At 48.4% G+C, this 17,550-nt stretch overlaps 1 protein-coding gene and 1 non-coding gene across 13 annotated transcripts in view; one reads left to right on the top strand and one right to left on the bottom strand.

Moving 5' to 3' along the window:
- The window catches only part of SNX29 (sorting nexin 29), a 587,227-nt gene that overhangs the window by 207,344 nt on the left and 362,333 nt on the right, over positions 1-17,550 (bottom strand). The window lies entirely within an intron of this gene.
- TRNAG-CCC (transfer RNA glycine (anticodon CCC)) lies at positions 4,509-4,581 on the top strand. The gene has a single exon. It is a non-coding gene; the product is annotated as a tRNA-Gly (tRNA).

The raw sequence follows: 17,550 nt of genomic DNA, 5'->3' as shown, positions 1-17,550 counted from the left end.
ATGGAGGCTTCAGAGGGAGGGGATACATGTATACCTACAGCTGACTCCCACTGCTGTACAACAGAAACCAGTACCACATTATAAAGCAACTATACTCCAATCAAAAAACATTTTTTTAAAACACAAATGACGTTTAAGGCCCTTATATACATTCATTTACCTCAACCTCACAGCAGTGTTCTACCGTGAGGATTCTGTGTCTGGCCCTATTCCACGAGAGGCTCAGGGAGGCTCTGTGAGGTGCCTGCGGACACAGCGAGAATTCAAAGCCCAGTTTAGCTCAACCCCAAGCTGTGCTCTTCTGCGTATACCCGCTGCCTCCCCCCAGAGAATCATGAGTGCAAAACAAGAATCCAGCCTAATCTCTGAAGGCAGGAGTCTGCTCCTGTGACAGAAATGAAGACACTCGGGCAATCAGAGAGGTATTCACCTTCGCTCTCTGAGGCTACCAATGCGTCTGGACTGTATTTCTGCCGTCACGGGTGTGGTGATTACATCGGCAGATGAGTGGGCACTGATGACTGGCATATAAAATCAGAAGGACTCTGGAATGTTTCCTCCCAGGATTTTTATGGGGATTTAATGTCTACTCTTTCTAAATAATGGAGCCACATCCTGGAGGCTGCTTCAGGACTGTGGAGTGGGCTGGCGGCTTAAGTTTCTGAGGAATTTCTCCAGCAATTCCCAGAGAATGCCCAGGTCCTCAGGGAAAGACGCAGGGTCTGGTGTCTTAAAGTCAGGTACCTCTGAGCCTCACCGCTTACTATCCATGAAATCTGTGCCCAGTTTCCTTTTCTGTAAAATAGGGCCAGCACTCGCCCATCCCAACCTCTGTACCATTGTTATAAAACACCCAACATGCTGCCTGTGTGGTTATTGTGGTCACCCTCAGCTGCCATTTCCCACCTTCCCTGTCACCTCCCTGCAGGAAAAAGACAACAGGAAGGGGAACTTGGTCCAGCGCTGAACTTCAGCGATCCTGCCTTCAGCTTGGGTTGCTTGATTTGGCTGTGCTGGGTCTTGGTTGCGGTCCATGCGGGACTCCTCTTGTTTCGGACCATGGGCTCTACAGCGCAGGCTCAGTAGCTGTGGTGCACAGGCTTAGTTGCTCTGTGCCATGTGGGATCTTAGTTCCCCGACCAGGGATCAAACCTGCATCCCTGCATGGGAAGGCGGATTCTTAACTACGGGACCATAAGGAAGTTCATTTGTTTTCTTAAATCGGAACCCATTTTCTACCACTGAGAATCCACCATCTCTCCTGATCTGCCTCAGGGGCCACCCACCAGCTACCCTGAGCAGAGCAGCAATGGCCCCACAGGGAGGAACAGGCACTTGGGCAAGCCGTCCGTGTTCTCCCGTGCCCAGCATTTCTAGTCCCTTCCAGCTGTGTCACAAGGAGCAAAGAGCACTGATGTTGCCCATGTCCCTCCTAGTCGGTGCTAAGGCGCCAAAGACAGGACAGTCACCTTGGTTTCTGCACACCGGTAACAGAGACCTAGAACCTCCTCTCTACTTGACCTGTCCCCTCTGCGGGAACAAAAGCCTTCCTGTTTCATTTCTTAACCTTCAACTCCTCTCCTATTAACAATGAGCTGGCACTGTATTTGCCACACGTCTGCAAATAATACAGCCCAGGCTGAAAACACATCTGTGGGTTTTCCCTTCTCTGCACTTCCAGGATTCCAATTTTTTTTCTTTTTTAAGCAAACCACTTCTCTTGATTGACATCTTGCCAAGAGGCCCAGCGTTAACAGCAGTGCCCCGGCTGCTATGTGGGGCAGCACTCGGGCAGCTGAGGGCTTGGGCATGCATGCAGGGCAGCAGGACAGCAAGAGCGAAGGGCATGGACGGCAGCGCCCAGCCCCCAGGGCCCTCTCCCCTGCGGTGTCAGCCTGGCAAGTGACTCGCCCTCTCTGTGCCTCTGTTTCCTTCTCTGTAGAATAAATACATCAGTTCCACCTGCCTTACAGGGTTGTCCTGAAGAAGTGAGACAACTTATGTCAAGTGCAGGAAAGAAAGTCCAAGATGCCAGGGCTTCATGTGCAGCCGTGGCTGTGGTCACCCAGAGTGGCCTGGCACATGGAGGCCCAATAGGAATCTTCGCAAGGCCAAGTCCACTGGGCTGGGTGTGGAGGCGGATCTAACACTTCTGGAAGGTCTGAGCACCTCTCACTTGTCACACCCACAGCAGCCCAGGGGCTGGCGAGGTGCAGGTCCGGGCAGCTGTGTCTCCCATCGATCCTGGAGACAGAACATAGCCCATCTGGCTGTCATGCACAGGATACCCTCTGTGTCCTTCACATGAGAAAACCCTAAAAAGGTGACTTTGAAAAGTCACCCAGAGGTGGCTCCTATGGTCTTCACTGTCCCTCCAGACCTGTTATTGCCACTTGTCAACAGAGCGGTTGTCCAAAGTGCGAGGCTTTTCCTTCACTTGCGTGTTTGTTCAGGAGGTTTGGGGGCAACTGATGGAGACCGAGGCAGGAGGGGACCACGGGCCACTGGGCGCAACCCCTGCGCACATCACTCACCAGGGAGAGGGGCTTCTGGGGCCCCAGCTGGGTGAGAGCCTGGAGACCAGCCGTCCTGCCACCTACCCCAACCCCAGTGTCCTCTCTTCAGAGGCCTGGGGCCCCCGGGGGACACAGTTTGAAACCCACCACCCTGGAGAAAAACTCCCGTTTCCTGAGAGGAGAATCCCCAGGCACAGCCTCTGGGAACTCTGGATTCACTTCCTGCCACCAACCACATCCAACCAGGCTCCTTCCTCACCCACTCCCCGGACATGTGCCTTGCATGGTTGGCATCTTCTGAACCCAACAAGGCTCAGGTGGCCCCGTTCAGTAGAGCCTTTGGAATGAGACGTTCCTTTTTTGCAAAGACAGCTGAAGGCCTCCCTGTGCTGTTCCCATGCACTTTGCACGTGTGTCTTGTTACAGCCCCTCCCATATACCTGGAGGTCATGGGTTTACTCCCTGCTTCTCCAGATGCCTGAGAGCTGACCAGACACCAGGCGGTGCTTTCACCCACCTCAGATGCCCACAACCTCTCACAGGGCCCAGCAACAGGGTCATGATCTGTGACACCTATCTATCTTTCTGTCCTAACAGCAAGGTCTGGAAGGATAGCACCAAACTCATCAGGATGGTGGTCCTGGGGGGAGAGGAGGGTGGAATTGAGGGCATTCGTTAAAAAGATTTTAATTTACTGCCTGAATGTTTGCATGTAGAATGTACTCAGGTAATACTGCGCGCATACTCAGTCGCTCAGTCGTGTCCAACTCTTTGCGACCCCATGGACTGTACTCTGCTGGGCTCCTCTGTCCATGGGATTCTCCAGGCGAGAATACTGGTGGGGGTTGCCGTGCCCTTTTCCAGGGTATCTTTCCGACCAGGGATCGAACCTGCATCTCTTATGTCTCCTGCATCGGCAGGTAGGTTCTTTACTATTAGTGCCAGCTGGGAAGCCCACTCATGTAATACCAGTGCTTTCCGAAAAAATGTTTAAATGATAGCAGCTGTAGTGAGTTGATGGCAGCCCCCCGCCCCCGCAACTTCAAATGGTATGTCCACATCTTAAGCCCCAGAATCTCTAATTGTGACTTTATTTGGAAAAACAATTTTACAGATGTAACTAAGTCAAAGATCTCAAAATGAGACTACCCTGGATTATCCAAGTGGGCCCTAAACTCACTGACCAATGTCCTTATGAGAGAGCCACTGAAAGAACCAGAAGGCCAGGTGAGGACAGAGGCAGAGACTGAAATGATGTGGCCACAAGCCAAGGAATGCTCCGGCCGCTCTAAGAGGCAGGAAGGCTCTTTCCCTGGAGTCTCCAGACAAAGCCTGGCCCTGGCCAGTGTCAATGCTCTGCTTTTATTATTTATTTAAAATTTTAAAGATTCATTTTAATGTGGACCATTTTTTTTTAAGTCTTTATTGAATTTGTTACAATTCAATTTGTTGCTTCTGTTTTGGCTATTGGCTACCAGGCATGGGATCTTCGCTCCCCAACCAGGGATCGAACCTGCACCCCCTGCATTGGAAGGTGAAGTCTTAACCACTGGACTGCCAGGGAAGTCCAAAGCCTTGATATCGGGCTTCTGGCTTTCAGAACTGTGAGAAAATGAACGTGTGTTGTTTTAAGCCACCAAGCTGGTAGAGATTTGTTACATTCATTGATCTCTTGCCAGGCCTGTGTTATACATTTTAAATGCCTCATTACTCTAAGGGGTTGATACTATTCCCATCCTCATTTCATAGATGAGGAAACAGACACTCAGAGAGTTGACTTCACGTGCTCAAGGGCACAGGGCTGTAAGTGGCCAAGCCAGGAGTGGACTCAGGCGCCAGCTCCAGAGCCTTCAATGCACGGTAACATGTAATGAAAGAACACGGCTTTGGGGTTTCACAGATCTAGGCTTATACTCTTACTCTGCCATCCCAACCAAGGCCCCCAACTTCTCCAAGCTCCACTCTCCTCAACTACAAAGCAGGCTCAGGACTTCCCTGGTGGTCCAGTGGCTAAGACTCCGTGCTCCCAATGCAGGGGGCCCAGGTTCAATCCCTGGTCAGGGAACTACATCCCACAGGCTGAAGCAAAGATCTCGAGTGCTACAACTAAGACCTGGTGCAGCCAAATAAATAAGTATTATTTTTTAATTAAAAAAAAAAAAAGCAGGCAAGTAATACTTCCCTACTGTGCTTACTATGGATTAAATAAAAGAAAGAAAACACAGAGTCTGGGATGTAGTATCCCGGTGCTGGGCACAGAGGGGGCCCTTGGCAAGCATCTCCTGAAGGCATGGGAGATGGGCCAGGCATGTCAGAAGTCAGGGGTAGGAAGTGGCTGGAAGACATGTTCTTCCATGAGGAACACGCTGACTACAGGTGCAAACCGTTTCCTGCATTCGCTCACCCAACCCGACCCGCAGTGGGATCAGAAGCACCAGATGGGAGGGAAGACAGATGGGTCAATCAATTCCACAGAACAGAGTGGGCAGTTGGTCCGCCTTAGGGGCTCCATCGTGTGATAAAAGATGATGGCACTGGTGGGGGAAAGAATTCTTTTAAAGCTGAGCTCCGGTTCTCAAACACTAAAAAGGCCCATTCCGCAATTTGTCCCCAGGCAACTTGCCATGTGATGTCCGGCAATGAACTCCAAAACAGTACTTTCCGAAATGCTCATGTGTCAAAGTTAACAGCCCCGACACACACACACACACACACACACACACACACACACACACACACCCCACCCCCACCCCCGCAGCAGCTCCCACAACCAGCTAAAAAATGGCCACATCACGGCTGGGCAGCCTCCACTTGCTGCCACTGATGACTTAGGAAGCCAATCACCAAAACCTTCACTCACTCAGAGCCCCAAACCATTCCCTGCAGAGATCAGACACGAGAAGCAGTCCTGCCACGGAGCAATCTGCCTGATCTTCAACCTGTTATCAACAAGCAATAAATAATGAAGTTTTGCTAAAGATGCTGGGGACAGTGCAATTTAGCATCTGTTTTATAATCACAGCTCCCAAAGTGTGATGCTTCCCGAGTCCCCTTTGAAACTGATGGTTTCCCAAGACAGTGTGTTTTGGAACTGAGAGCACAGTCCTCGGTCCACAGCCTGGCCCCCACTCTGTTTCCAGCATGCTGAGTAGAAGCAGGAAAAGTCATTTCATTTTTCTGGACCTTCATTTCCTGTCTGAGGAAAGGAAAGGGCAGGATGAAGAAGTGGACTGTGGCTGTTTAAGGCCTGGCGTCCACTCCCCTCCTGGGAGATCAGCCCACCCAGGGGCTGAGACTCGAGCGGAGCACACCCCACACCCGGATCCAAGGGTGAGCACTAACTAATGCAGGTCAGTCAGCACATCCCATCCTTACGGCCACAGTGGTTAGTTCAAGATTGGTCAACAAACCAAACTGGTTCAATGAGAGTGAAGCCTGGAGATTTTGCTGGCAACACTGGACAGTTTCATTCTTCCTCCTGACAATGACCGAAAAGACGAGACCACTGCTCACCCCGGTCTCAACTTTTCAGTGACCCGCTGAAACAAATGCCTTGCTCTGCTGATGCTGCTTTGACTCGAGTCCTCTGTTTCTGCCACTGAACACATCCTGATACAGAAACCATGACCCTCTCCAATTCCGGCATTTATTTCATTCCATATGTTTTCCTAGGAAGGCCAAGCCCTCCAAGTGAAAACCCAAAGGAAATCCTTCAATCCCTGCTGCCAAGGAGAGACTGTGAGCTGCTTAAAGGCACAGACCACGTCGATCTTGTTTTTGATCTCCAGTTCAAAGAACAGTACGCGGAATCCAGGAAACTGAGAACCCGACACACAGGGACTGAAGGAACAGATCAATAAGCAGAGGTCTATACGCTGCGGGCCCCTAGATAACCTTTACTTCTCTAATCAGCATCGCCATGAGAGCTGCCATAACCACCAGCATCACGGTTCAGGGAGGGCTACCGAGCTGCCAGGCATCAAAAGCTCTGCAGAGACCATCCGACTGAGGCTCATCACCACGCTGGGAGGTAAGTCTGCGGTCACCGCTGGAAGTCACCAGGGCCAGCCACAATAACTCTGCTGTTTCCAGCTGCCTGGCAGGACCGTACTTCCCCACCCATCCAAAGTGATGTGTGACCAAGGGACCTGCTTAACCAATGAAACAAGAGAGAAGTGAGGTGTCCCACATCCGGGCAGAAGAGAAGACTGTGTGCTCAGCCAGACTGTCTAGTCCCCCATCACAGCCTGGGTGCGGGTGTGAGGATGACAAGATGCAGTAGAGGCCCAGCCAGTTCGTGAAGGGCACGCCACATGGACGAGACAGAAGCCACTGTGTCTTCCTTACCGGCGTTTTGGAGTTCTTTGTTACTGCAGCATAACGCAGCCCACCCTGACTAATATATCAACTCCATTTTACAGAAGGGAAAACTGAGGCTCAAAGAGGTGAAGGGCCTTGTCCCAAGCCATGTCATTACTGAGGCCAAGAGGCATGTGCAGGCCAGGAGAAGACGGCCGTGGCCACTGTTCCTCAGGTTCAGAGGAGTTGCTATCTATGCCGCCAACCAGCCGCCTCAGGGCTTTTGCCGTCAGCCTGGCCCACACACTCCTGGTTGGAAATCCGGGCACTAGGGAAACAGAGGTGTTGGTCCCTCTGTACCTCAGAAACCGAGAGCCTACCCCGAAACAGCAAAACTCAACAAGTTTCCAAAGCTCAAGACATCAAAAGTCCAGGAATGTAAGAATATATACAGCATAATATAACACACAATAATATTAGTAGTAGTGTGACAATGCAAAAAGAATGGAGGAAAGAGATTAAAGAAATAAAATTACTATTGAAGACTAGACCAGAGAGAGTCAGTCGCTCAGTCGTGTCTGACTCTTTGTGACCCAGTGGACTGTAGCCCACCAAGAAAATGGCTACTAACTCCAGTATTCTTGCCTGGAGAATTCCACGGACAGAGGTCATAGTCCATGGGGTCGCAAAGAGCTGGACCCTACTGAACAACTAATATATACATACATACAGAGAGTAGGTACACAAGAAGTCCTGCCATAGAATTTTGAGATAATAAATTTCTCTGACTTCCTGTGACTTCCCTTGTGGCCCAGTGACTAAGACTCTGCGCTCCCAATGCAGGGGGCTCAGGTTCAATCCCTGGTTAAGGAACAAGATCCCACATGCCCCAACTAAAGATCCTGCATGCTACAACGAAGATCAAAGATCCTGTGTGCTGCATCGAAGACCCAACACAGCCAAATAAATAAATTAATGTTTTTAAGTCTTCAGATTTAAAATAAGAAATGAATTTCTATATAATCATTTCTCTATTTTCAATAAAAAGCAGTAATTTTGACTCAAATGCCTCACGACCAAATTGTGAAACAAAACCAGTTACAAGATCCACTGTGTCCACAAAAGAACCAGTGACTGCTGAGAGGAAGCACGGGTGTTAGGACCTGCGGGGACGCCCTCCCACCCTCCAGGTGACAGGTGTGAATTAGCAGGTGTCTTCAGCATAGTCCGTGCTGGGTTGTCTCTTAACATGCATCCAGGCAGTCCCCCTCCGGTCATCCGTGTCCTGTGTCATTCTCACCCTGAGGGTGGGCAGGCCCCACTGACTCCTCCTAACCAGCAGATGGAGGTAGAAGTTACAGGAAGCCACTTCCTAGGTCAGGATGTAAAAGACTGTGACTTCCGTGGAGCTGGTCTCTCTCTCTCTTGGCTCACTCACTTGGATGAAGTAAATGGCTATGATGAACCTGGGCGGCAAGAAACGGCCTCCAGCCAACAGCCTGGGAGGAACTGGGCCTTCAGTCCAAAAGCCCCTGAGGAACTAAGTCCTGTCACATGGGTGAGCATGGAAATAGACCCTTCCCCAGTCAGGCCTGAGATGTTTGTAGCCTGGACCCAAGGAGAGAACCAACCAAACTGCATGGATTCCAGACCCCCAGATCCCATAAGACTATAAATGCTGTTATCTCAAACTGTTGTCCCTACATCTTGGGACAATTTGTTATGCAGAAATAGACAACTGGTACAACCCCTAAAAAGTATAACAGTGAGTTTTGTTCACTCTTTCGGTGCTAGCCCTTCAGGAATCCTTGGCACTGCCCAATGAGTCCCAGTGATGCTACGGGAGCCAAAATCAGGCCTAAAACTCTGACCCTGGGATAAACTGGAGCGGGGGACTGCCCACACTTCAGTCCATCATGAGGCACCGTTGTGATGTCTGCCACACTCACATATTGTTTACTTGCACTACTGTTCACTGATGTCATTTTTAAATCAACTCCTCATTTTACTTATAAAATTTACTCAACAGGAAATCACTCTGGCAAATAGAAAACCAAATGCACTTGCTATACAGAGAAAGCAAACTGAATCCAATGAAAAAAGAACTTCATTAAATTTGAAGTGTCACGGTTCTCAACACCACCTGTGTTAGAATCACTCGTGTCAACAAGAAGGGTGTCCTGGCCCCACTGCAGAGGTTCTCCTTCCACTGAACTGGGGTTGAGCCCTTGCATCCAGACCTTGAGACATCCCGGAATACACGCTTGTGGCTCATGGGCTCTGGCGAGGGCCTGGATGCCATCAACCCAGCTTGGCTCACATGGGCATCTCCTCCAGCATGCTGCTGATAAGGAGGACCCAGTCGACACTCCAAGGCCAGTTCTCTGTATTGCTGGTGCAGGGGTCAACCCCTGACACACAGAGGATGCTAACAGGTCTACAGTGAATCAACAGAGGAGGTGTTATCCAGGATCCCGGGGGAAGGGCAAGATCTGACCACTGTCCAGGGGAGAAGTGATATTCCAGCCTGGGCCCCGGGGTGGGGGGCAGGGGGCGAGCTTCCTCCAGCCAGCCCTCACTCTCGCACCAACAGTTTCTCCAGTTAAGCCCTGGTTTGATTCCAGGCCACCAAGAAAAGCAAAAATTCTCTCTGTAATTGATAGATAATTTCATATTCAAATCGGAAATGCTTAAAAGAGACATCACGAGAATTAAGGGGTGGGAGACATGTGATATTTAGTTCCACGAACATGACAACAACAAATAAAAAATGAAGACAACAAATGTTGATCATCATGAGACATATAAATCCATGATCCCTTGCCGGAGTAGGGGGCAGGCTTAAAGTGTTTCGCTTTGAAATTACCAAGTACTTTCTGAGCAGCCATAGTCAGGATGCTACGGTGGGAAGTGAGAGCTAATATCCGTTCATTCCTTCATGCCATAAATACTTAATACTGTCTGCCAGGTACTGGGACACAGTCAAGCTTACAATGGACAAAGGCTGAGAGAGCAAATAACTCTAAGCCAAGCAGTGATAAGTGCTATGAAGAAAAATGTTAATAATGCAGGGGGTGTGGGTGCTATTTTATTCAGGCTTTTGACAAGCTGATATTTGACCCCAACTTTGGATCATTTAGAGAGATTATCTCATTTAATTCAAACCTCAAAGAACTCTCTTGTGGGCATCACCCCATGTAAGGACAGGACATGAAGAATGAAAAAGTGAGACTGATCGGCTCCATGCTTACCAGTCCTGATGACATGGGCACATTATCTATCTCACTTGTGCCTTAGTTTTCTTATCTCTAAAATGGAATCAGGAGTATCTACCTTATGGGCTTGCTATACCTGCAAACCACTTGGGGATGTATTTGGTAAATAAAAAGTGCTCAATAAATGTTGTCCATTGAAGGCAGCAGTGGAAATGCCACTCGCACTTTTAGGGACTTCATTATCTGATGGAGAAGCCAAATGATACACCGGTGCAACCAGGGCATGAACATATCCATGGATGTGCCATGTTGATTCACACTACCAGTCCCTTCTCCTGACAGACCCATCTTCCCAACCAACTCCTACTCGTCCTTCAAAACCCAAGTCAAACGTTTCCTCTCTTAAAACTTCCAGAACAATCTCAGCAGCTAATTAACCCACCACTGTGCCATCATTACACCTGATTCTACATTAATTCTCTTATTTGTTAATTTGGTCATTCAGCACATTTGTATCAAGAGCCTTCCCTCTGCCAGACCTTCCTCACCCAATCCTGCAATTACATGGTTACTGGGTCTCTGTGTCCTCCATTGGACAACAAACTTCTGTCCAGTGGCAGACAAAAATCAACTGGATAAAATTCCATAGGACAAATGAATAAATAAGCAAACAAAAGGGCCCATCACTTCAAGGCAAATAGATGGAGGAAAAGTGGAAGCAGTGACAGATTTTATTTTCTTGGGTTCCAAAATCATTATGGACAATGACTGCAGCCATGAAATTAAAAGAAACTTGCTCCTTGGAAGGAAAGCTATAGCAAACCTAGACAGAGTATTAAAAAGCAAAGCCTCTACTTTGCCAACAAAGGTCGGGTTAGTCAAAGCTATGGTTTTTTCAGCAGTCATGTATGGATGTGAGAGTTGAACCATAAAGAAGGCTGAGCAAGGAAGAATTGATGCCTTTGAATTATGGTGTTGGAGAGGACTCTTGAGAGTCCCTTGGACAGCGAGGAGACCAAACCAAACCAGTCAATACTAAAGGAAATCAGTCCTGAATATTCATTGGAAGGACTGATGCTGAAGCTCCAATACTTTGGCCACCTGATGCGAGGACCTTATTCACTGGAAAAGACTCTGATGCTGGCAAAAACTGAGGGCAAGAGGAGAAGGTGGCGACAGAGGACGAGATGGTTGGATGGCATCACCAACTCAATGGACATGAATCCGAGCAAACTCCGGGAGACAGCAAAGGACAGAGAAGGCTGGCGTGCTGCAGTCCACAGGGTCGTGAAGAGTCAGACACAACTTAGCAACTGAACAACAAAACAAAAGACAACATAAGAAAAGTAGACAAAATGGGTGGTCCAGAGGGGAAGAGGATTATAGGAACTCAGAAGTTAAAAATAAAAACAAAAAAATTAGAACTGAAGAAGTCACTGAGGGCTTTAGAATGAGCTGGAGTTTCAAGGGTGGGGATAATCTGGGAGGGTGGGCACAGAGGAGAAGGAGACACATACTCACGAAGGATACAAGCAAGCTTTTCAGAGTCAGGATCTCTGGGAGAGAGGCACTTGTATCTTATACTCTCTTCAGTTGTATAATGCTTAATTTCTTTCAAAAATAGATTCTTACATTATTTGCGTCATTTAGAAAAAAAAAAATTGAAAGCAGATCTTCTGAAAGACAAAAAGCAGAGAAGCAAGGCAACACAAGTTGGAGGTCATGTGCACAGGGGAGGGGCTGGCCTCTGGCCCACGGGCCAAGAGTGAGGGGCCAGGCAAGGCCAGAGTCACTTCCCGCTGCAGCATCTGCCAGACCTTTCTAAAATGAAGCTAACAGCACATAAAAAGCAGATAAACAACACAGACCTACTGTATAGGACAGGGAACCATATGCGATACCTCGTAATAACCTATAATGGAAAAGAATCTGAAAGAAGAAAATATACAATTGAATCACTTTGCAGTATACCTGAAACTAACACAGCATTCATTGTAAGTCAAACCTACTTCAATGGGGGGTAGAGGGGGAGGGAAGAAACTAAAAGATCTGTGGGCTTCCCTGGTGGTTCAGTGGTAAAGGATCCGCCTGCCAGTGTAAGAGACACGGGTTTGACCCCTGTTCCAGGAAGATCCCACATGCTATAGGTTAACTAAGCCCATACGCCCCAACTCCTGAGCCTGTGCTTCTCTGGAGCCTGGGAGAGGCAACTGCTGAAGCCTGCACGCCCGAGAGCCGTGCTGCACAACAAGAGGAACCACTGCAATGAGAAGCCCGCTCGTCGCAACTAGAGAGCAGCCTTCACAGCAACGGAGACCCAGCACAGGCCTAAATAAATATCGATCTGCCCGTACAGGGACTCTGGGAGCCACAGCTGGCTGGGACCCTCACTGTAACAGGGGGAGGCGGGGATTCACCCAGGGGCACATGCTCTCATGCCAGCAGAGGTGATGACACTCTGGACAGCAAAATGAAAAAAAAAGAAGGACGAAAAAAGAAAGCTACTTTCCTAGGAAAGAAATAAAAATCTAAGTGAACACAAGGCTCTTCTGACTTTATGAAAAGTCTTGTGGCAAAGTCTGATCTCAAATGCCTGACTGACTGCATCAGTCACATCTCAAACCTGGGCCACCCACCTCGGTGTGGATGAGGCCTGCAGGTTCTGGGCTCAGGGGAACACCACTTGAACCTTATTCCTCAGAAACGAGAGCAGCAGTATTTCTGTCGACCCGACGGGTAGGAAGGCTTGGGAACCCCAGGATCAGTTCCAAGACGGTACCTGTCCCTCAGGAAGAGGTCAAAAGAACAGGTCACGGCAGCAAATCATTTGGCTTGGTTTCCTAGAAAAGTAACAACGGATCTAGGCACAGTCTGCTCTAGAGCCTGCAAACCGGCTGACCAGGGAATCCACCTCCATGACACACACAGTAAAAACAGCATCTATTTCCACTGGAAGGTTATATAAATCCACTTCAAGGACACTGGGCTTCTCTACTGCTCAGATAGTAAAGAATCCACCTGCAATGCAGGAGATGTAGGTTTGATTCCTGGGTCGGGAAGATCCGCTGGAGAAGAAAATGGCAACCCACTCCAGTAGTCTTGCCTGGAGAAATCCATGGACAGAGGAGCCTGGTGGGTTACAGTCCATGGGGTCGCAAAGAGTCAGAAAGGACTGAGCGATTAACACTTTCACTTTTTAAGGAGATTGGGAACACTCCCAGAACAAACTGTACGGTCTCTCTGAGGCTCTGATGCCACTCAATGAAAACTGAGCCATCACTGAACGTCACTTCGTATTAGCAGCCCCAAGTTCATGATGAACCAGGAGAAAAAGGAGAAGACATGAGCCTTTTAAAAAAATTATAAAAAATAGAAATCTTTAAAAAAAAAATTAAGTCATGGGTAATTGGTAGGGAAGGCAAGACTAATCAGAAGGGAGCTCTGTTATCATGAAGAAAGATATTTATTAAATTAAGAAATAAGCACCTATATTTAGTTAGAGGGTATGTACAAGTATAATCATGTGGTTATTATGTATCCTTGGAAATACAGTGTGTGTTAATTTAGCAGAAATATGGTCAATTAACTTGGAATTTAGATGGACACGTTATGATCAGTAGAATTGACAAGGGGCTGTGGGGACAGAACAGAAGAGGCTGAAGAATCTGCATTTTGAGGATGACAAGAATGACATGAGTCAAGGACAGTGGCCCAGTCTGACAGCATGAGACAGAGGTCCAACCCTGGGCCAGTCTACACAGGAGTCCCACGTGGCGCCTGAGACTCAAGAACCGTGTTTCCTGGTTAACGACATTAGACTGAGAAACATACATGTCAATAAAACACAATGGTTAGGAGCCAAGCAACTCAAGACCTTGAGGTTTAACCCTTGAGAGGTGGGGGTGGAGGCTGGGAGCAGCTTCTGTAGAAGGCAAAAAGTGAGATCAGAGCTAAGTTATTAAATAAAGATGAGTAGCCTTGTTTGCACCAGTAATTGGTATGGGTCACGAGCTCAGGATTTCAGTCATCCAACTGAAAATGGCAACCCACTCCAGTATTTTTGCCTGGAGAATTCCATGGACAGAGGAGCCCGGTGGGCCACAGTCCATGGGTTCACAGAGTCAGACATGACTGAGCAGCCAACACTTGCAATCTTACTGCAAATGTAATTTCAAAGTTCCGCAGCCATAAGCCTTGGGTTAGCCAGGCTCTGTCCACCCAAACCCTAAACCCAAGCCCCTCAGGGTTCCCCAGAGGAACCGAACTACTCATGGTGATGAGTGAACCAGGCATAAATCAGGGGTATAACCTGGGCACCCTTGGGAAGACAGACCTGTGAGTCCAGCATTAATGTCAAGGAGCACGTGATTGCCTATTTGCACACAGAGACAGAAACTGGGCTCAAAGAGGGGCTTTTATTCCCCAGCACTGAGCTGTTTAAAGTGGGTTCTGCAAGCATCTTTCCGGATGATTCTGTGTCAGAAACTAATATTTCTGAGCTAAGCTTCTATGTGAGACATATTTTTAGTAGCCTCTCTTAAATGGCACTTTTAAAAATAATCTCCTTCAAGACGGTAGACGATTAGAACACGGATGTCCAAGCACCGAATTAAAAAGCTTCTTATAATTTGGAACACGCTGTTTAGAGCTGCTGTGGGACCACAGACAATTTAGTACTTGATCATTAGATATTCGGCAAGTGCCACCCAGCTGAAAAATATATTTCTTATTAAGCTTCAGGACTTAAATAGCATCAGCTCTCAAATGAGATCACTCCCTCAGAAGGTTTTAAAGATACCAAGAAAGTCCCAAGAAGCATTTTATTTCAAAGTGAACCTTATTACAAAACTTGGGATGAGTTTCTTCCATCTGTCTCACACCTGAATTTTAAATCCCTCATCTTTCTCTCCCATCAGCTTCATCATTCCAATAATGGAGGGAAGGGGGTCCCATGGAAACACTGAGCAGCTTACAGCGAGAATTAACAGGAAGTCTCTGCCATCCGACAGCCTCCAGGATGGCACCTTTCTGGATAATCAAACACTGCGGTTAATAGAGAGTTTCCATAGCTACCGCAGGTGCGTGGGCAGACTCACACAGCACCTGCTCCCTGAGTGTGCGCACCAGCCTCCAAGAAAAGGAAAGTCAACACGGCCCCTGTCGCCAGGCAGCTATCCATCCTCAGATTTAAAAAGGAAAATTCAACACCAAGTGATAATACAGAGTGACAGATGCTGACCCACAAAGTGTCACTGGAACAGATTAGGGGCTTAGCCAGGTGTTCAGGAGGGGTGCGGGGAAGTGGGGCAGGTCTGTGCAGGCTTTCGTGGAAGGTGGTTCTACTGTAAGGCGCTTTGGGGGACCTGAAATGGAAAGCATTTAAAATGTTTCAAGGCAGTTGCAATGAATAGCATCATCATTACACTGTAGAGCAATGGACGTGTTTATGAAACTAGAGATAATGGGAAGGGAAGGGGGAGCCGAGAGACAGACAGAGCATGAGACAGCCTCGGAGAGAGACTCAGCATTGGGGAGAGACAGTCAGTCAGTCAGAACAGGGGCAGAGAGACCAACACACACACAGTGGGTGAAAGAGAGAGAGAGAAGGAAAGACAGGCAGAGGCAGACCAAGACAGAAAGGAACAGAGAGTGAGAAACAAGGAGAAGTAGGAAGAAAGAGAGAGAGACAGAAAAAGAGATTACAAAGCAGAGGGATGGACTTCCCTGGGGTCCAGTGGTCAAGAACCTGTCTGGCAGTGCTAGGGATGCAGGTTCGACCCCTGGATGGTGAACTAAGATCCCAAATGCTGCAGAGCAACTAAGCCCGGATGCCACAGTGAAAGATCCCGCAACACAATGAAGACGCTGCGTGCTGCAACTAAGACCCGACGCAGCCAAATAAATAAACGAGAGGCTGAAAAAGAGAGCACAGGGAACCCAAGAGCCCTGCACGGCCCCTCTCTGGGAGCCTGTGTGCATGAGGCTCAAAGTGCCCAGGGACACACAGGAGTTCAGATGACCGAGAGCCAGGCCAATGGGGGTGGCGGGTGGGAGGGCAGTGGACGCCCAGCCGGTCACTCACCTCCAGAGCGCAGGTCCAGGGCACCCCACAGTCATGCAATGCCACCTCCCCCTCCAGGCTCTGTGGATCCCGGGTTGGGGCAGCTTCATGGGACAGCCCAGGCTGTCAGGGTCGCCCTGCAGCATGTGTGGGTAACGAATGTGATATGTAACTCGGCCCTAAGTTTCCTAAAAGCATCCCTTGGAAAGCATCTTAGAAAAGATGGTCCTTGGGGAAATAAATGCGTAAGGGGCGTGCCAGGTCTACCCTTCGCGGATGGCCCTGGTGGAAAGTGCTACAGAGAGAGGCCTCCTGACCATCTTTGTTTGAGATGATTTATCACAATACCCCTTCTTTTTCATATGTACCGCCTAGTGACAGACTTTATTGTCTTGGGCTCCAAAATCACTGCAGATGGTGACTGCTGCCACTAAATTAAAAGACGCTTGCTCCCTGGGAGAAAAGCTATGACCAACCTAGACAGCATATTAAAAAGCAGAGACATTACTTGGTTGACAAAGGTCCACAGTGTCGAAGCTATGGTTTTTCCCATAGTCATGAATAGATGTGAGAATTGAACCATGAAGAAGGCTGAAAGAAGCAACCATGAAGAAACCATGAAGAAGCCCAAGACCTGATGCTTTCAAACTGTGGTGCTAGAGAAGACTCTTGAGAGTTCCTCAGATTGCAAGGAGATCAAACCTATCTATCCTAAAGAAAATCAACCCTGAATATTCATTGGAAGGACTGATGATGCTGAAGCTCAATACTTTGGCCACCTGATGTGAAGAATGGACTCACTGGAAAAGACCCTGATGCTGGGAAAGATTGAAGGTAGGAGGAGAAGGGGATGATAGAGGATGAGATGGTTGGATGGCATCACCAATTCAATGGACATGAGTTTGAGCAAGCTTCGGGAGATGGAGAAGGACAGGGAAGCCTGGCGTGCTGCAGTCCAAGGGGTCACCAAGAGTTGGGCACGACTTAGCGACTGAACAACCACCACCACCTATGTGCATCCTTTGAATCACTATTCTACTCTCAGGAAAGTATTCTGCTCTCAGAAGACTCCACCTTCTCTAGATTACAAATTTCAAAGAGTGTAGTCTGACATCAAGATGAAGTGATCAGTTAAGTGAAAAACAACAACAACCCGCTTTGATGTAAAAAAAGCAAGAGGAGGAGACAAGGCAGTGGAAGATGCAGTCTGCGGGCAGGGAGTAGAATGCTTGAGAACTCTGTCACAGAAGGATGGGAACCTTTAAAATCCCCAGGAGGGTTGTGCCCGGAGGACAAAAGACATTAAACCCTGCTTGAAATGAAAAAGGAACGAGAAACAGGAGAGTAAGCAGCACGGCGCTGAAGAAACGATATGGTCCTGGATTTGCAATCTGGTGCAACCACGGAGCTGTGTGCCTCGGGGTGAGTCCTAAAACTTGTCTGTGCCTCGGTTTGCTAA

This window comes from Bubalus kerabau, chromosome 23 (assembly GCF_029407905.1).
Source record: "Bubalus kerabau isolate K-KA32 ecotype Philippines breed swamp buffalo chromosome 23, PCC_UOA_SB_1v2, whole genome shotgun sequence".
Classification (NCBI taxonomy): domain Eukaryota; kingdom Metazoa; phylum Chordata; class Mammalia; order Artiodactyla; family Bovidae; genus Bubalus; species Bubalus kerabau.
This window is presented reverse-complemented; position numbering and strand designations above follow the sequence as displayed.